Raw genomic sequence first — 21,537 nt, 5'->3', positions numbered from 1 at the left:
GGTGGGAACCTTTTTCCTTGGGGGCATCTAAAAATTGTATCTGGACAAAGTGTTAGAGCCAAGCTTTGGAGTAGACAGACCGGGCCCCTAGGGAGCAAGGCAAGGAAGTGATGTCATAGAGTGATCTCTGGCTCCTCTGGCAGAGGTGACTGGGCAGGACCCAGGGATCGGGGTGGACATGTTTGGGAAATGTGTGTGAGATCATGTCAGGCCCCGTGGACATGGTGGAGGAGGGAGGCCTGTGAGAAAGAGGCAGTTGGCTTTGCCCATCTCGATCGTGTCCTGAGGAACGCTGGGACAGGAAATGCCCAGCGTTTCTTTACTGTTTACTGGACGCCAGACCCACAGATTTGGAAGGTTGCCTTGGGAGTCATGAAAAGATGAAGGGAGAAGGAGGAGGAGCATTGGTTTTCTGCCTCTTGTGGGACTGCCCTGGTAAGTGCTCGGGGATAGGGTATGTGGAAGATTTTGTAGAAACTTCTAGATAGGGGGTTCCCTGGTGGCTCAGACAGTAGTAAAGAATCCACCTGCAATGCGGGAGACCTGGGTTTGATCCCTGGGTTGGGAAGATCCCCTGGAGGAGGGCATGGCAACCCACTCCAGTATTCTTGCCTGGAGAATCCCCAAGGACAGAGGAACCTGGCAGGCTACAGTCCATAGGGTCGCAAAGAGCTGGACATGACTAAGCGACTGAGCACACAGCACAGAGCAGTTAGGGCATGGTGTGAATTACAAGTTCTTGGAAAAGCTTCCAAATATCTCCCTAATTCTTTAGAGTACTATCCGTTTAGACATAAGCATTGCCCTCTTCCAATAGCCCTATGTTAATTAACTATGAGTATAGTTACGCATCAAGCCTGTGTCAGGCTAATTCACAGGCATCATCTTATTTAACCCTGTAAACAACACTTTTGTAGAAGATTCTGTTGGCTCTAATTCACAGGTGAGGAAACTGAGGATAAGAGTGATTTATTAATTTGCTCAAGATTATTCAGAGATGGGATTAGAACAGATATGGTTTTACTCAAAAGTGGCACTTTTCACCTCTCAGATAACCTGAGTTTGACTGTAGGCTGACCTCACAGATAAAGTGACAGGAATGTCTGGGTATCTCAGCAGGTCAGAGACCTTGGTCAGAGAGACAGAATTTGTTCTGGTCTGTGTGCTACCACGCAATGTGGGCCCTTCTCTGGGTGAGATCTGAGGACTGAATCTTTCCTGCTAACCCCTCCCTGGGAACCTCAAATGAGAGCAAGAGCTTGTATCAGGCTTGAGCCTTACTTCTTCCAAGAAGAAGCGTAGGGGACCTGATTTAAAAATTGCCTTTAAGGACTGCAAAAGTTATTAATCTTATGATGGAAATCAACTGTTGTCTATTTGTCTATCTCAGAGAGAGAGAGACAGAGAGAGCAGATATAGCCTCCTAAGACAGCATGAGAGATAGCATTTAGACCTAAGGAAGTAGCTTATTAAACATCGGATTAAATTCAAGTTGCTGCCATTTCCTAGCTTTGTCACTTCGGGACTTTGTTTAGTTAAGCTTCTGTTTATTTGTAAAATGTGGATTTTAATACTTCTTATGAGGATTAAATGAAACTTTGCCTGGTCCTAGAAAGCTCTCAGCTAGTTATTGTTGATGTTCTGTATATCTTAAAAACATACAACAGGATTCTCAGTATCTGGACCATGTAGGTACAGATCTTCCTAGTTGATCTCTCACTGATACTTTCAACCTCTTACTTGCCAGTTGATATAGCTGATTTCTTTTTTCTTCCCTTATAAATACCCCTAAACAAACAGTGGCTGGAAAAATAACATAAATATAAAGGACACTAACATTTGTTGAGAGTTTTCTGTGTGCTAGGCTGGAGTTATGTGCTTTATATGCACTATTTCATTTTAATACAAGCATTTTGGCCAGTAGGTGGAAATAATATACCTGGCCTTTGAAAGGCAACTTGTGAGACTGGCTCTACTACACCTAGAGAGCTCAGGACCTGCTGGAAATATTTCTTCACACAGAGACTCAAAATGAGGTTGGAGACCACCAGTATGGGTGTTGGTGCCTTGGAGGTGGGGTGGGCTTTGTGGGTGGTGGGTTCTGTGAGCTTGCTGTGCAGAGGGAAAGGGAAACAGCTTGGCCCAGCAGGCAGGGCAGCTCACATCAGAGGTGACCAATCATGCCCTAGAAAGGCAGGAAAGGAAGGGGAGACCTATGTGAAACTCCACTGGCTCCCAAAACTGCAGAGAACCAGAGTCATGAGAAGGGAAAGAAGAAGGGAGGGAAAAGGGCAGGGAACAGACTTCAGTAAATATATATTTTCAAGTAAATCCCAGGAGTGGAGTGGAAGGTAAAAAAAAAAAAAAATCAGGGACTTCCCTGGTGGTCCTGTGGCTAAAATTTTGCACTCCCATTGCAGGGGGCCCTGGTTCCATCCATGGTCAGGGAACTAGATCCCACATGCCTCATCTAAAGATACCACACACTGCAACAAAGATCAAAGGTCTCATGTGCTGCAAATAAGATCCAGCACAGCCAAATAAATAAACAAAAATACATATTAACAAAACACTCATAAACCTTAAAAAAAAATCAGTCTAGAGCTATTTTCTCTCAAGTCAGTCTGGGGAACTTGTCCCTAAAACAACTGGACCAACTCCAGGTGTAAAAGCTCAGACCTTTTGTTGTCACCTGAAAACTTTAGTAGGTTCCTTTTCTCAGTCTGGAGGACTGCCCACTTTACCTCTTCTTGGTGCTGCTCCATTGGGAACCTGGGAATTTAGAAAGAAACAAAGAGCCACTTAGCAGGTAAAAGTTTGCCTACCCAGATGCTCAAACTTTACCGAGCATAAGAGCCACCTAGAGTAGCCTTAAAATGCAGATCTTGGGACCTAGCACCGTATATATATATATATATATATGTAATTTTTTTTTGAGTTGTGAGTTAAATTTTATTTAGGAAGACAGCATTTCAGACAGCTCTGAGAAATAGCTCCAAAGAGGTACAAGGGAAGGTCAGTACATATATGATTTTGGTGAAGGGGGAGTACATGCAATCAAGCACACATTTTTTTGCAAAAGGTTTCTGTTAGTCACAAGGAGCAGACATCAGCATGAAGAATTTTAGTTCTTTTCTAGATATGAGGAGGTACAAGAATTGTAGCCCAAGATACTTTGATCCAGTAGGTATGAAGTGAGGTCCAGGAATTTATATTTTTCACAAGTAACCCATTTTCCATGTGTCTTCTGCTGCAGAAGATCAGCAGACCACATTTTGAGAAATGTCATTTTAGTCCATCATTCCCATTTTACAGATCATCAAATGGAGGCCCAGAAAGTGCAAATGACTTTGCTGAATGTCTCATAGGTGGGTTCTTGGAAGGTGTAGGTCTTAACCTTAGATTGTCTGCATACCAGTACTACTATTTTTGCTTTGGCTAGACCCATTAAAAATGACTTGTCTCCACTTGCTGTGATTTATTCCTTGCCAGGGGCCCATGGTTCTTCACATCTCAAATCAGGGGTCAATTCCTCAGGGAAGATTCTTTCCCCTCCCCACCCCAGTCTAGGTGAGGTTCCTTTTTTCTCTGCTCTCAGAAAACCACATCTCTCTGCTTCATGGCATTCCCCCTGGTTTGTGTTTTATACTCACACCTTCATGTGATTATTGGATCAATATCTGCCTCTCTCTCTAGATTTCAGACTCAATGAGCGCAGACACATTGTTTTTTTTTGCTCATCTGAGGAGCCAGTACACTGTCTGATGGATTCTATGTGCTCAATAAATATTTATTAGATGAGTAATAGAATGAATGAGTGAATGAAAAGGGCAGGTTGATTTGAGCCTTAACTGAAACACAAAATAAGGGAAAATTTGTGAAACTTTTGTCCTTCAATGGACTTTCTCTAGACACTTTTTTTTTTGTTCTTGTTTTTGACCCACTTTTTTGATCCCAACATCTAATCCCATCCCTAAAACCAGAGCTTCTTATAGGCAAAATTGTGTAGAAGGAAGTTTGATTTGTTTGTCTGTCTTTCTTTACTCTTCCTATTTTTCCAGTGAATTTTGTGTTGGAAATCCACTCTCCTCCTGCAATCTTCCTTTCCTTTCAACTCTAACCCTTTTCCAAGATCCTAATGCTCTCTGACAGGTGTGAGGTGATATCTCATTGTGGTTTTGATTTGTATTTCTCTGATGATTAGTGATCCTGAACATCTTTTCATGTGTCTGTTGGCCATTTGTATGTCTTCTTTGGAAGAATATCTATTTAGGTCCTCTGCCCATTTTTAAATTGGGTTGTTTATTTTCTTGATATTGAGTTGTGTTAGTTCTTTGTATATTTTGGATATTAATCTCTTACTGGATAGACTGTTTGCCAACATATTTTCCTATTCAGTAGGCTGCCTTTTTATTTTACTGATAGTCTTCTTTGCTGTGTGAAAAACTTTTAGTTTGATATAGTCCCATGTGTTTATTTTTGCTTTTGTTTTCCATCAAAAAGACAACAAATAAGTGTTGGCAAGGACGTAGAGAAAAGGGAACCCTCTTGCGCTATTGGTAGAAATGTAAATTGGTGCAGCCACCATGGAAAACAGTATGGATCTTCATAAAAAATTAAAAATAGAATTGCCATATAATCCAGCAATTGCACTTCTGGGTATTTACCCAAAGAAAACAAAAGTGCTAATTAGAAAAGATATATGCACTCCAATGTTCACTGCAGCATTATTTACAATAGCCAAGATACAGAAGCAACTTAAGTGCCCATAGATAGAATGGATAAAGATGTGATATATGTATACACACAAACACACACCCAATGGAAAATTACTCATCTGATAAGAAAAGGAAATCTTGTCATTTGTAACAACATGGATGGATCTAGAGTATATTATGCTCAGTGAAATAAATCAGATAGAAAAAGACACTGCATGATCTCATTTATATGTGGAATCTAAAAAACAAAGAAAACAAAAGGAAAACAGACTAATAGGTATAGAGAAGAAACAGAATGAAGAGAGATGACAGGGTAGACAAAATAGGAGAAAGGGATTAAGAGGTACAAATCTCCAGTGATAAAATAAACAAGTCACAGGGATACAATATCGAACATAAGGAATATGGTCAGTACCGTAGTGATGGCTCTGTATGCGGACAGATGGTTGCTAGCCTTATTGTGGTGATCATTTCATAATGTATGTAAATGACAAATCATTATGGAGCATACCTGAAACTAACATAATATTGTGCAGCCACTGTATTTCAATAAAGATAAAATTCCCAGTGCTCTCAGATTGCTTCCAGACACCCCTAATCCTGATCTTTCTAACCTGCTCCTGATCAAAGTCTACCTATCCAATGTCCTATTTCCTGAATGCCCTGTGCATAGCAGGACAACTCTTTAAAGTGACAGCTTCCTGTCAACAGTGGATAATCACCTAATCTGTTGTTCCTTATCCTCCCCCTTTAATCTGATCATCATTCTCTTAACCTAGGAGCTGGTCAAACCTTTGATATTAGGAATAATCCTCTATGGAGCCCAAAAAGCAGTGATAGGAGGTTTCTAATGATTAGCAAGTGTTTATCGAGCCCTGTGTTAGGGTCTGAGGGACATATGAAGATGAACAAAGAGCATTTCTTCCTCCCAAGGATCTTTATGGGAAGGCAAGCATTCAATAATGGTGCAGGAGACTTTAGTTGCTTGTCGAATAAATGATGGTAACAACATCATGAGTTTATATCAGATGATGTATATAACATACTTTGTATTAGGCTGGACACATAGTAGGCCCAGCCAGTAATGTTAATTCTTCTCTCTTAGGGAGGGAGAGATTTCTCAGGGCTGGAGTCAGCTAACTGGTCTCCACTGAGGAGGGCACTCTTTTAGGAGCTCTGGGAGCATGTTCAACTTCTGAAGAAACTCTCTCAACTACATAAATGTGCCCATTTTTATTCAGAACTGATTTCTATTAAGCAATAATTACAGAAAAAGAATATATATATACATATACAGTTGAATAACTCAATGACTTTGCTGTATACATGAAACTAACACAATGCAGTAAGTCTACTTCAGTTAAAAAAAAAGTACAAACAAACAAACAAAAAAACTGAATTTCCCTGGTGATCCAGTGGTTATGAATCTGCCAATGCAGGGGACATTGGGTAGATGTCCACAGGCCTGGGAGCAACAAAGCCCGTGTGCCACAACTTCTGAAGCCCACTTACCCTAGAGCTCATTCTCTGCAACAAGAGAAGCCGCTGCAGTAAGAAGCCCACGAACCACAAGGAAGAGTAGCCCCTGCTTGCGGCAACTAGAGAAAGTAGCAGTTGACTCTAGAACAATGCGGGTGGGGAGAGGGGCTGAGAAGGAGTTTAGGGGTCAAGACAGAGGGGTTTGCAGTCAGCCTTGGTCTCCTGTATCCACAGATCAATTGGGGATTGTGTATTTATGTTACATAGTACATATTCACTGAAAACAAATCTGTGTAAGAGTATCCACAGAGTTCAAAGCTGTGTTGTTCAAGGGTCTCTTCACATTCAGGCGGATCTCCTAGGACCCAGCTGATCTGCACCTTTTCACTTGCTGTATGTACACAGAAGGGGAGAGAATCATAACTGGAAGAGACTGCAGAGGTTGTGTGACCCTTCTCTCATTTACAGATAGTGGAATTGAGGCCAGACAAGTGACATGACCATGGTCATTCAGAGCCAGAACTGGGACTGAGGCTTCAAATATCCAGCCCCAAACTCTTAAAATTCAACATATCTAATATAACTATATATTATTTGCATTATTTAACCACTAAATAAAAACAGCTTTTAAAAGATTATGAAACTATATGCTTATGGTAAACCTCTGGAAGAGATAGAAAACGAAAGAGAAATCAACTTCTTATTCCACTATCCAGAGAGAGCATCTCTGTAAACATTTTGGCAAATGTTTTAAGACCACACATATACACACACATCCTGCTTGGGCCCTTAGCCTCCATTCCACATCCCTTTGTGCCCACTACTGTCTGCTGGGCTTAGGCTGACCCTCTCTTCCAGCTCTAGAAGTGGACACTCTGACCCAATCGGAGCCAATGAGAGCCCAGGGACTCCTTGTTCATGGGATTTGAGAATTAGACTACAAAGCATTTAGAATAAGTTCTGGAAGTATTCCAGCCATCATGCAGCGACAGTAAGGGCACCTGTCTGGCTCTGGAGCTGAATGGAGCTGAATGATAGTGTCTGTCCTTCCCCTAGGACTTAGTAGAATAATCCCTGTGCATTATAGTAACTAGCTGACTATTAACCAGTGACTTTGATTCTCAGTAGAAGCACTTTGAGCAAGTCACTTTATCTCTCTGGGCCCAGTTTCCTCATCTTTAAAGTGGGATAAATACTTTGGAGATTATAGTGAAAACAAGTTACTATTGCTGCTCTCAGTACAAATAATAATAATGACATTTACAACTGCCTCTGTTAATTGTTTGCTGTGATCAGGACTTAAGCCAAGCAGTTTAATATAATGTTTCATTTACTTCTCATACCCGCAGAGAGTAGAAGGGGGATCTGCCTATGCTTGCCTGTGTAATGGTGAAGGAATGAAGTACAAAACCAGATTCCAGCTGCCCTGGTTCCTGTCACAGTCATTTTGCTAACTGATCCCTTCTGTCTCTCTGAACGTCTGGTAGGAGGATCTTGGTGCATTTCAGAACCTCTTGGCTGGAGGCCACCTTTGCCCTCTACAGGGGACAGGACCTTGGTTCCAAACTAGAGAGAGGGAAGTGCTGGCTGGGCTGTCGCCGGGAGGCTGGGACGCTGGCCAGAGCCTTCTCTGTCTGCAGTGCCCCTCTTTCTGGCTGGGCCCCAGGGTTCCCTAAGTAACCACAGGGACGCAGCGTAGATTTATGGCCCCACTGCTCCTGAGCAAGTACCTGACATGTTCTGTCTGAGAGCGATGGTGTCTGGCGCCAGATGACTCATCAGGAGGAGAACAGACACATGCAGGCAGCACAGAAGGAAGGAAAACCCACTTCTCACCTCCCCAAAGCTAGGAGACCAAGAGGAATTACTCTATCACACAGGCTGTTCAAAGGGCAGATGTTCAAGGCTCCCACTTTATAGATGAGGACATCTGCTCCTTCATGGAGTACATGAGCATTGGTTGAGCTTTGTGCCAGGCTGGGTTAGATCATGTGGGGAACACAAACATGGAAAAAACATAGACTCTGCCATCAACAATGCTGAACTAAGCAAAGGGAGAAGACATGGAACAGGGAACCATCACTAGGGAGGGATGTCAAAGTGTGGCAGGGCTCCAGAGAGTCAGCATGTCAATCATTTGTATTTAAGTAGGTTCAACTTCACTTCACCTCACTTCACTTCATTCTTTTACATTCCAGTAGGTGCTGAGGACAGCCAAGATGAACAAGAAACCCCTCAAGAAACTTTTAGAAAAGTGTTGGGATGAAACAGAGAAGTCAGGACATTTCTCTCTCATCCTCTTTCTCAGGAGTTCTTCCATAGCTCCTGCTGCACCAGACAGGTTCAACAATGTCTATCTCAGTCTCTACCTGTTACCTCCACCTCCATCTTTACATACATATTTCTCAATGGCTTGCTATATACCAGCATGAACTTTCTATAAAGCATTACGCCAAAGAGATTTAACTCACAATAGCAAATAAATATGTAACACCCAGGAATAACTTTAACAAGAAATGTACAGGACCTAAATGGAAAAAATGACAAAATTTTAGTAAGGAACATGAAAGAGGACTTGAACAAACAGAAAGATGTATTATGCTTCTGGAAGTCTTGTAAAGATGTCAATGTCCCACAGTTTAATCTATTAATTTAAGGCAATTCCATCCAAAATATCAATGGGATTTGGAAGGAACTTAACAAAATGATTCCAAAGTACTTCTGGAAGAATAAATGCTTAAGAATAGCCTTTTTTTTTTTTTTTCAAAAAAGGAAGGCTACATGGAGGGAATTGCCCTGCTGCTGCTGCTGCTGCTGCTGCTAAGTCTCTATAGTCATGTCCGACTCTGTGCGACCCCAGAGACGGCAGCCCACCAGGCTCCCCCGTCCCTGGGATTCTCCAGGCAAGAACACTGGAGTGGGTTGCCATTTCCTTCTCCAATGCAGGAAAGTGAAAAGTGCAAGTGAAGTTGCTCAGTCATGTCCGATTCCCAGTGACCCCATGGACTGCAGCCTACCAGGCTCCTCCATCCATGGGATTTTCCAGGCAAGAGTACTGGAGTGGGGTGCCATTGCCTTCTCCAGGGAATTGCTCTACTAGATTCAAATGCTGGATAATGAGACTGGCAGAGGGTAGGCTCGCAGATCACTGGAAGAGCATAGATCATCTGAAACAAGATCAACTATGCATGAAAATTAATATATGATAAAGGTGACATTAATACGTGATAAAATTGACACAAATGGTGTCAGTTTTGGATATTTGAAAAAAAATAAAGTTAGAGCCTTACTTCTCACCTTACAATATAAATATATATATTTATAAATATAAATTCCACACAAATAGAGATTGAATGCAAGCATCTAAATCATGAAAATACTAAAAGAAAGCATAGGTGCATAGTTTTAGCTTCTTAGGGTTAGGGAAATTCTTTTTAGCAATGGCATTAATATCAGAAACCATAAAAGAAAGAGTATGACTATAAATAAAAATGTAAAACTTATGTGGCAAAACCTCCCACATTATCAAGCTAAATCACAAAGGATATATTTAAAACATACATTCAACTTGTTTAAATAATAGGTAATTAACATTAGATATTTAAAAAATTCTTTTGATCAATCACAAAAAGGTGAGTAACATTCATTATAAAAATGTGAAAATGATATGAATGGATAAATCATAAATAAAATACATGAGTGATCAATAATCATATAAAATTTGTATATTAATAAAGGACATGTAAATTGTATACAGTGGAAGTGAGAAATAGATTTAAGGGACTAGATCTTATAGACAGAGTGCCTGATGAACTATGGATGGAGGTTCGTGACACTGTACAGGAGACAGGGAGCAAGACCATCCCCAAGAAAAATAAATGCAAAAAAGTTAAATGGCTGTCTAAGGAGGCCTTACAAATAGCTGTGAAAAGTAGAGAAGCAAAAAGCAAAGGAGAAAAGGAAAGATATGCCCATATGAATGCAGAGTTCCAAAGAATAGCAAGGAGAGATAAGAAAGCCTTCCTCAGTGATCAATGCAAAGAAATAGAGGAAAACAATAGAATGGCAAAGACTAGAGATCTCTTCAAGAAAATTAGAGATTCCAAGGGAACATTTCATGCAAAGATGGGCTCAATAAAGGACAGAAATTATGGACCTAACAGAAGCAGAAGATATTAAGAAGAGGTGGCAAGAATACACAGAAGAACTATACAAAAAAGATCTTCACAACCCAGATAATCACAATGGTGTGATCACTCACCTAGAGCCAGATATCCTAGAATGTGAAGTCAAGTGGGCCTTAGGAAGCATCACTACGAACTAAGCTAGTGGAGGTGATGGAATTTCAGTTGAGCTAATTTCAAGTCCTAAAAGATGATGCTGTGAAAGTGCTGCACTCAGTATGCCAGCAAACCTGGAAAACTCAGCAGTGGCCACAGGACTGGAAAAGGTCAGTTTTCATTCCAATCTCAAAGAAAGGCAATGCCAAAGAATGCTCAAACTACCACACAACTGTACTCATCTCACACACTAGTAAAGTAATGCTCAAAATTCTCCAAGCCAGGCTTCAGCAGTATGTGAACCATGAACTTCCAGATGTTCAAGCTGGTTTTAGAAAAGGCAGAGGAACCAGAGATCACATTGCCAACATCCGCTGGATCATCGAAAAAGCAAGATACTTCCAGAAAAGCATCTGTTTCTGCTTTATTGACTATGCCAAAGCCTTTGACTGTGTGGATCACAACAGACTGTTGAAAATTCTGAAAGAGATGGGAATACCAGACTACTTGACCTGCCTCTTGAGAAACCTATATGCAGGTTAGGAAGCAAAAATTAGAATTGGACATGGAACAACAGACTGGTTCCAAATAGGAAAAGGAGCATGTCAAGGCAGTATATTGTCACCCTGCTTATTTAACTTATATGCAGAGGACATCATGAGAAACACTGGGCTGGAAGAAGCATAGGCTGGAATCAAGATTGCCAGGAGAAATATCAATAACCTCAGATATGCAGATGACACCACCCTTACGGCAGAAAGTGAAGAAGAACTAAAAAGCCTCTTGATGAAAGTGAAAGAGAAGAGTGAAAAAGTTGGCTTAAAGCTCAACATTCAGAAAACTAAGATCATGGCATCCCATCACTTCATGGGAAATAGATGGGGAAACAGTGGAAATAGTGGCTGACTATTTTTCTGGGCTCCAAAATCACTGCAGATGGTGATTGCAGCCATGAAATTAAAAGACGCTTACTCTTTCGAAGGAAAGTTATGACCAACCTAGACAGTATATTAAAAAGCAGAGATGTTACTTTGTCAACAAAGGTCCGTCTAGTCAAGGCTATGGTTTTTTCAGTAGTCATGTATGGATGTGAGAATTGGACTATAAAGAAAGCTGAGCACTGAAGAATTGATGCTTTTGAACTGTGGTGTTGGAGAAGACTCCTAAGAGTCCCTTGGACTGCACGGAAATCCAACCAGTCCATCCTAAAGGAGATCAGTCCTGGGTGTTCATTGGAAGGACTGTTGTTGAAGCTGAACTCCAATACTTTGGCCACCTGATGTGAAGAACTGACTCATTTGAAAAGATCCTGATGCTGGGAAAGGTTGAGGACAGGAGGAGAAGGGGTCAACAGAGGATGAGATGGTTGGATGGCATCACTGACTCAATGGACATGAGTTTGGGTAAACTCCGGGAGTTGGTGATAGACAGGGAGGCCTGGCATGCTGCAGTTCATAGAGTCTCAAAGAGTCAGACACAACTGAGCAACTGAACTGAACTGAACTGAAATTGTATAACCATGATATCTGGATTTTACCTACTGGACAGGTAGTAAGGAATAAAACTGAGTCTAAAAAGTCTGTAAAGGGTGAGGAAAATTTTTTCATACAGTGATGGTGTAAACTGGCACATTGCTAAGGGGCATTTGACAATATATATCAAAGGACTTGAAAATATGAAAGTCCTTTAACACAGCAATCCCACTTGTTGAAATTTATCTTACTAAAACAAGCAAACAAATGTGTAAAGATCTGTCATCATGGTTTTTTATATAAAAGCAAAGACACACACACGCATACTCGCAACCTGATTGGAAGCAGCTTAAATGTCTGCCAAGGGGGAACTGGTTAAGACATTACTATAAACCCACACAGAGAATGCCATGAGGCCTTTTAATGACAATGATGTAGAATCATGTTGTGTATATTTAATGACATTTTGCTCATAAAATATTGAAAGTGAAAAAAACTGGGATGCCACACTGTATAAATGGCTCAAATCTATTTTCATATAAATGTTTAGATGCTTTAAAAAGAGGTAATAAGCAGATAGACAAATATTAGTTGAGATTGTATCTGAGTAGGTAGAAAGATTATAGGTGATTTCATAATTTTCCATATTTTCTGAAGGTATTCTTTTTTTTTTTTTCAAACAGCAGGCCTGTAATCAACTGTCTCCCTCCCCCTGCAAAAATTTTTTGAAAGGATGAAGTCAATTGGAGTCAAATCTACTGAATAATATAGGAATCAGGATGGAAGGCTTTTTTACTTAGCGATCCCCTAAAGCTGGACTTACCCATTTCCTCACAAACAGTTTGGCTTATTTTGTTCCTTCTGCTTGAAGTACTCATTTCAAGTTTCCTTCCACTTAATCCCAGTCCTCTCCACTGATTAGAGTCCCACCAGCCTTGGAGGGTTAGCTAAATCCCTGTGGACCTCCCTGGCCCTTGTAGCTGGATCCGCTTGCTCCTTCCTCAAATTCTCCCACAGAAGCTCTGGCACCGTCCAACACAGCTTTGGCACTGTCCACACCTGCCCCTGGGTGTCACAGTTTCTTTGGAACCTGTCCAAAGAATAATTCCCCTGTCTTCACAGGAGATTCAAGATGGAGTTCTGCAGAATGGGATGAGGGTAGGGAAGCCCCAACTGAGAGAACAAAGACATCAAGTTGAAAGGTAGGTCAATGCTCACATCCAGAAAGGTCTAAATGCAGGAATCAGGCAGTGACCAAATCTGGCTGGGTGGACTTAAACTGGAACCAGAGATGTAAGACCTACCAGGACCATGTGCTTTTAAGGACCCTTGGTTCTAGAAAACTAGTTCCAAGAGGATTAAGTGAAAACAGCAATTTACTGTGTTAGTTGAGTATCATGAGCAATTTAAAACCTGGCATGTATCTGCGCTTCAGGAGCAATTGGACTCAGGGTTCAAGACCCTTTGAATAACTCGTCACATACCTTATTTCATCTTTGTTTCTTTCCACAGGATGAAACCCTCTTCCTGTGATTAACAAGATGACAAACAAGGCCACAAAAAGTCCTAGTTTTTATACCTTAGCATGTGGGCAGCCAGCCTGGGTCCTTTACATCAGTCTTGTCCCAAAACTTTCATGGAAGGGTTCAGGTAAATCTGAGGGTCGGGGTTTATATCTGAACCAATCAGCTGTCACTAGGCAATGGCTTCTGTCATTGGATAGGCTTTGGTAGGCGACCAGCCCTGAACCCTCAACACTGGCCAGGGAAAGGGCATCACATTTTTATGGGATGGCACCCATGGTGACCATATGGATAAGAGAGGGACAGTTCTTAGTAAGGAGCCTTGTAGGTATTTCCTTCAGAGCACATAAGGATCCAGAATGGAATGAAGGAAAGAAGAGCCTGACAGTTTGCCTAGAAAACCACTTAACATTTGAAAATTATTTTTATGATCCATCCAGCATATACTGTTTGATTTGATTGGACATCTGCCTTATTTTTTCCATATAAATAATAAATGCTTTGAGGTTCTGAACTTTTTTGTTGTCATTGCTGTTGCCCATCTCTCAGTGAGAGATTCTCTCCCAAGTCTCTAGCTTAGCTTCTACTCATTGATACTAACATCAGATAGTGAGAAAACTCCCAAACAAAAGGAGCAGTCAATACTGCCAGGATAATGTCATAGAATGTTTTAAAGATTAAATGAGGTAACATATAAAATCCTTAGTGACTGGCATCTTGCAAATGGTCAATAATTAGTAATAAAAATTATAATAAAATATTTAAAAATCACCTTGTTGGAATATATAAACATATGTTTAATGTGCTAACAGCCTCTAATGTCCATATTCTTGATTTAACCCCTAGGTTACGAATGTAAGTCAGAGGCATAATTTGCTGAGTATAATTGATAATTAGATGCTTATCAGATGGTGGGAATGTAAACTGATACAGACATTATGGAGAACAGTATGGATATTCCTTTAAAAGCTAGGAATAAATCTACCGTATGACCCAGTAATTCTACTATTGGGCACATACCCTGAGAAAGCCACAATTCTAATAGACACACATACCCCAAAGTTCATTGCAGCACTATTTACAATAGCCAGGACATGGAAGCAACCTAGATGTCCATCTATAGGTAAATGGATAAAGAAGATGTAGTACATATATACAATGGAATATTACTCAGGCATAGAAAGACTGAATTTGAGTCAGTTCTAGTGAGGTGGATGAACCTAGAGCCTGTTATACAGAGTGAAGTAAATCAGAAAGAGAAAAACAAATATTGTATATTAACTCATATATATGGAATCTAGAAAAATGGTATCGATGAACCTATTTGCAGGGAAGGGATGAAGATGCAGAAGTAGAGAATGGACTTGTAGACACAGTTGGGAAAGGAGAGAGTGGAATGAATGGAGAAAGTAGCATCAGTATATATCTACACCATCAGATGAAAACTAGATAGCTGGTGAGAAGCTGCTATATAACACAGGGAAGCCAGCCTGGTGCTCTGTGATGACTTAGAAGGTGCAATGTGGGAGGGTAGGGGGCCCAAGAGGGAGAGTATATACGTATAATTATGGCTGATTTGCACTGTTGTATGGCAGAAACCAACATAACATTGTAAAGCAATTTTCCTCCAATTAAAAAAAATTTTTTTAAGTATATAAAAAATCTGTTAAGCATATGGATCCCCCACCAAAAAAGATACTTATCATAGTTTCAATTGTCACACACACACACACACACACACACACACACACATACACACACACTCTTTCTGGGGATCAGATTCTGTGATCTAGTGACTTTTAAAATCTAAGGGCATAATTCTCTGTTATTATGCTTTATGACTGTATCAGGAGTCTCTCTCTCTCTTTCTCTCTCTCTCTTTTCCCTTGTTTTCTGTGTTGGCAGGAAACCACTGAACTTGTTGGATTGTGGTGGTGACAGGGGTCAACAGGGACAATTCTTCAGTAGTTCTTACGGGTGATGCAGAAGCAGCCAAATACATTCGATAGAATCACAGACCAGCATAATTTGTTTCTTTCTTTAGAAATGTTTAAAAATATTATAGTTGATTTAAAATACTATATTAGTTTCAGTATTTTAATAAATTATAATCCATTTAAAATTATTATGAAATTATGACTACATTCTCTGTGCTGTATAATATACCCTTGTTGCTTATTTATTTTGTACATAGCAGTTTATGTCTCTTAATCCCATACCATTATCTGGCTCCTTCCCCTCCTTCTCCCCACTGGAACTACTAACTTGTTCTCTGTATCTGTGAGTCTGTTTCTATTTTGTTATATTCGTTCATTTATTTTCTATTTTAGATTTTACATATAAGTGATAACATATCAAATATAGTATTTGTCTTATTTTACTAAGCATAATATACTTTAGGTCTGTCCACATTTTTGCAAATGCAGAATTTCATTATTTTTTATGTCTAGTAATATTTCATTGCATATATATGTATATATATATATGCAGTATATATATGGTATATAAGATGTAGTATATATATATATCCATTCATATGTTGATGGACACTTAGGTTGCTTTCATATCTGGGTTATTGTAAATAATCCTGCATGTATCAATAAACATTGAGATGCATATATCTTTTCAAATTACTGTTTTCATTTTCTTTGGATATATACTCAGAAGTGAAATTGCTGAATCATACGGTAGCTCTATTTTTAGTTCTTTAAGGAAATGCTGTACTACATACATTAGTGGCTGCACTAATTTACAATTTACATTCCCACCAACAGTGTATGAGAATTCCTCTTTTTCCACATTCTTGCCAATAGTTGTTATTTGTAGACTTTTTGATAATAGACATTTTGACTGGTATGAGGTGCTATCTCATTCTGGTTTTCATTTACATTTCTCTGATGATTAATGATGTTGAGCATTTTTTCATGTGTCTGTTGGCCATTTGTATATCTTCTTTGAAAAAAATGTCTATTCAAGCCTTCTGCCCATTTAAAAAATTAGGTGGTTTGATTTTTTGATATTGAGCTATTTATAGGTTTTGAATATAAGCCCTTTATTGGTCATATAATTTGCAAATATTTTCTCCCATTCAATAGGTTGTCTTTTCATTTTGTTGATGGTTTCCTTTGCTGTACAAAAGCTTTTAAGTTTAATTAGATCTTATTTGTTTATTATTGCTTTTGTTTCTTTTGCCTTAGGCTGCTGCTGCTGCTAAGTTGTTTCAGTCGTCTCTGATTCTGTGCGACCCCATAGACGGCAGCCCACCAGGCTCCCCCGTCCCTGGGATTCTCCAGGCAAGAACACTGGAGTGGGTTGCTATTTCCTTCTCCAAAGCATGAAAGTGAAAAGTGAAAGTAAAGTCACCCAGTAGTGTCCGACTCTTAGCGACCCCATGGACTGCAGCCTACTAGGCTCCTCCGCCCATGGGGTTTTCCAGGCAAGAGTACTGGAGTGGGTTGCCATTGCCTTCTGGGTTTGCCTTCAGTTCAGTTCAGTTCAGTCGCTCAGTCGTGTCCGACTCTGCGACCCCATGAATCGCAGCACACCAGGCCTCCCTGTCCATCACCAACTCCTGGAGTTCACTCAAACTCACGTCCATCGAGTCGGTGATGCCATCCAGCCATCTCATCCTCTGTTGTCCCCTTCTCCTCCTGTCCCCAATCCCTCCCAGCATCAGAGTCTTTTCCAATGAGTCAACTCTTCGCATGAGGTGGCCAAAGTACTGGAGTTTCAGCTTCAGCATCATTCCCTCCAAAGAAATCCCAGGGCTGATCTCCTTCAGAATGGACTGACTGGATCTCCTTGCAGTCCAAGGGACTCTCAAGAGTCTTCTCCAACACCACAGTTCAAAAGCACCAATTCTTCAGCACTCAGCTTTCTTCACAGTCCAACTCTCACATCCATACATGACTACTGGAAAAACCATAGCCTTGACTAGACAGACCTTTGTTGGCAAAGTAATGTCTCTGCTTTTGAATATGCTATCTAGGTTGGTCATAACTTTCCTTCCAAGGAGTAAGCGTCTTTTAATTTCATGGCTGCAATCACCATCTGCAGTGATTTTGGAGCCCCCCAAAAATAGTCTGACACTGTTTCCACTGTTTCCCCATCTATTTCCCATGAAGTGATGGGACCGGATCCCATGATCTTCGTTTTCTGAATGTTGAGCTTTAAGACAACTTTTTCACTCTCCTCTTTCACTTTCATCAAGAGGCTTTTGAGTTCCTCTTCACTTTCTGCCATAAGGGTGGTGTCATCTGCATATCTGAGGTTATTGATATTTCTCCCGGAAATCTTGATTCCAGCTTGTGCTTCTTCCATCCCAGTGTTTCTCATGTACTCTGCTTATAAGTTAAATAAGCAGGGTGACAATATACAGCCTTGATGTTTGCCTTAGGAGACTAATTAAAAAAAATGTTGCTATGATTTATGTCAAAAAGTGTTCTGCCTCTGTTCTCTTCTAGGAGTTTTATGGTTTGAGGACTTACATTTAGGACTTACATTTACATACTGAGAGTTTGTTTTTATTTTTTTGGTATATGGTGTGAGAAAATGTTCTGATTTTCTTTCTTTTTTTTTTTTAATTTAATTTTATTTTTAAACCTGAAACACTGTATTAGTTTGCCTTCTTCTTTTACATGTAGCTCTCCCATTTTCCCAGAACCACTTATTGAAGAGACTGTCTTTTCTCCACTGTATATTATTGCCTCCCTTGTTGTTGGTTATTTCTGACTTCTCTATTTTGTTCTATTGATCTATATGTCTGTTTTTGTGTCAGTATCATAATATTTTGATTGCTGTAGCTTTGTAGTATAGTTTGAAGTCAGGTAGCATAATATCTCCAACTTTGTTCTTTTTTTCTCAAGATTTCTTTGGCAATTCAAAGTCTTTCATGGCTCTATATAAATATTAGTATTATTTGTTCTAGTTCTGTGAAAAGTGTCATGGGTATTTTGATAGGCATTGCATTAAATCTGTAGATTGCTTTGGGTTATATGGACATTTTGACAATACTAATTCTTCCAACCCAAGAGCATGGGATATCTGTTCATTTCTTTGTATCATTTTTAATTTCCTTCACCAATGTTTTATATTTTTAAGAGTATTTTATTCTTTTAGATGCAAATGTAAAGGAGTTATTTTCTTAATTTCTCTTTCAGACAGTTTGTTATTAGTGTATAGAAAGGCAACAGATTGTTATATATTAATTTTGTATGCTAAAACTTTACTGAATTTATTTATTAGTTCTAACAGTTTTTTGATGGAGACTTTAGGGTTTTCTACACATAGTACAATGTCATCTGCAAATAGTGACAGTTTTACTTCTCGCCTTCTAATTCAAACCAGCACAGCTGGTGGAATCATTGGCAGAACCAGTTGAGATGCCACAGACCAGCCTTGCCCAGGGCTTCTCTGACTGTGGTTTGCCATCCTGGCCAGGCAGGAAGAAGAGCAAGGGAGGGAGAGGGGAAGGGAGAGAGAGAGGGAACAGGGAGGGGTGGTGAGTGTTATTAGCTTGATGGCATTGGAATTGGAGCTATGCCAGCCCCTGGGCTCTCAGGCATACTTGTTTTTTCAGGTGCCAGTGTCCTCTGTTCTTATCCTACTACTGAGCATTTTATAACTGGATAAGGAAGAGGTGGCCAAACTACTTACATATCCATGTAGATCAGAGTGACAGAGAAGGTCCCAGCAGGAGGGGACTTTGAAGATCATGGACCCAAACTATTCGTTTTAAAGATGAAAGCACTGGGAGTCTGGAAGGAAAATCTTGACTCAAATGTTTACCAACATGGACAGGTCTGGGTCCTTTTGAGGACCCAGATGGGACAACTCTGTGAAGAGTTACCTGCTGGCATTCAACCTTGAAGAGAGGTGGACAAAGATTTCAGGAAACTTGGAAGATCATTGGAGGAGACATTTCTGGAGACAGAGAAAGTTTTAAAAATCTGTTTAAATGACTACCTGTTTCATCCACATGTGGGGCTGGTCAAGATAGGCATAGGAGCCAGTGGGAGAGGCCAAGGAGTGCAGGGAAATAGCCCCTGGAGTCCAAAACTTCAGTTCCAGCTCTGCCACCTCCTTGCTGTGTGACTTTCGGTCAGTTGCTTGATTTTCTGAGCCTTGATTGCCTGCTCAGCTACATGGAGATAATAAAGCTGTTGTCAAAAGGTTTCAAAGGGTTTCTGGGGGAAAAAGTGAAAGGAAAGAAATGCAGGCAATTTCTAAATTTCCCGTATTATATAAATAATTATTTGGGACTTGGACAGAGTTTGGTTACATGGAGCTTTTTTTTTTTTTAAATCTATTTTTATTTATTTGGTTGTACTGGGTTTTAGCTGAGGCATGTGGGATCTAGCTCTCTGATGAGGAATCAAACGCTCCCTGCACTGGGAGCACAGTCTTAGCCACTGGACCACCAGGGAAGTCCCACATGAATTTTTTTTTAATCACTTCAGAAGGGAATTCTTGGATTCTTATATGCTGGGCACTGAGTTAGACACTTCCCCCAATCACTGAATATGTTTAATGATCCTGCATCTGTCTTAGCAACCTGGAGGAATAAGATGCTTGATCTGCCCTGTCCTAGGCAGTACCCTCTGCCCTTGAGAATTTTGTCCAGGAGGATGTTACATCTGAGATTCCAGTGGAGCATGGCTGATGAATATGTTTCCTGAGATGATCACATCAGAAAACAAGAATAGATTTGACAGATAACTTAATGTGCTCTTCAACATGTGGTTGGTTTTGCATTATATTAAATTTTCAAGCCCTGTGAAATAAGGGATTCATGGGTCCCTCTCCTTCCTCCCCACCCTTCCACACCCACATTCACTGAACAACAGAGATCATCAGATATTCCCTCCCTTCCCTGAGCACACACCTTCCATCTGAGTCAGGAGTACACTGGAGAATTCCAGGAACACATTTAATCACTTAAAATTGGTCGGTGCCATCAATCTCTGGGGAACTGATGCAAAAGCTGGGAATTATAGCAAATGTTCTTCCGGTAGCACACTGCTGAAAAGATACCTCTTTTCAGGCTCAGGTTTGGTTTCAGATCCAAGGCTTTTAACATTTTAAATTTATCTGAACTGATCTTGAATAACTGAATTGAAAGTGTTTTTTCTCTTCTTTCTTTGCCTATTGATAGCTTGTTTATTGAAACAGAAGAATGTTCCATTTAAAATTCATTTTCTTTTGAATTCTAGATAATAGAATCAGAAATTCTTAGTTCTGCTTAATCTGTAAGTAACAGGAGTGTTCTCTTATGATTCCACAAATCTTTACTGAGATCTTCCTATATGCCAAGCACTATGCTGGGAACCGGGATACAAGATTCCTGGGTAGATGCTCAGCCATTCTTTCATTAATCTATTCATTAATTCAACAGGTATTTACTGAGTACCTCCTGCAGGTGTCAGGCACTGCGCTATGTGAAGGGGACACAGCTGAACAAGACAGAGATGATCCTTGCTTTCTTAGATCTTACAGTCTTTAGGAAGCACTAAAACATGGGCTGTGCCTTCTAGGAGCTCTCAGCTTGGTGGATGAAAATGACAGCCACAACACCTGCAAACTACTCTGTAGGAACTTCAGTGGAGCTGTGTAGCAGAGCACTCTGGAATGCCAAAGGGAGGATGGGAATGATACTGGGGAAGGCTGCAGTTACAAATATTGGATGCAAGCTTTGGATGTCTGAGAGGTGAGTATGAATTCCAGTTCTACCTCTGGTTGCTCTGTGACCTTGGCTGCCCCTTGTTTTAGTGTCCTTTTCTTTATTTGTGAAATGAAGGTAGTTGCGTCATCTACCCCAGGGTTGTCAAGCTTGAGCAAGGCCCTATTTGTAAAGCGCTTAACACAGTGCCTAGAGGCTACTTCTCTTCTTCAACCGTCAGAGTTTATTCAAGACACATTCCTAGGAAGATGAAGACTCCTTTGGGTCTAAGATGTGGGGTGAGCTGGGAAATAGGTCCATTTGGTCTTTGCTACCATCCTTGTCTAGAAAGGTAATGCCTGGCAAGAGGAAGAATACTGGGCTCAGGCTGAGTTCCACTTGTTGGCC

The 21,537-nt window shown here is 40.4% G+C and overlaps 1 long non-coding RNA gene across 1 annotated transcript; it reads left to right on the top strand.

The window, feature by feature from the left end:
* Positions 1–310: 310 nt before the first annotated feature.
* Positions 311–21,168, top strand: LOC129637338 (uncharacterized). Its single transcript, XR_008707436.1, has 3 exons — positions 311–435; positions 13,072–13,151; positions 21,005–21,168. It is a non-coding gene; the product is annotated as an uncharacterized LOC129637338 (long non-coding RNA).
* The last annotated feature ends 369 nt before the right edge of the window (positions 21,169–21,537 follow it).

This window comes from Bubalus kerabau, chromosome 1 (genome assembly GCF_029407905.1).
Source record: "Bubalus kerabau isolate K-KA32 ecotype Philippines breed swamp buffalo chromosome 1, PCC_UOA_SB_1v2, whole genome shotgun sequence".
Lineage (NCBI taxonomy): Eukaryota > Metazoa > Chordata > Mammalia > Artiodactyla > Bovidae > Bubalus > Bubalus kerabau.
This window is presented reverse-complemented; position numbering and strand designations above follow the sequence as displayed.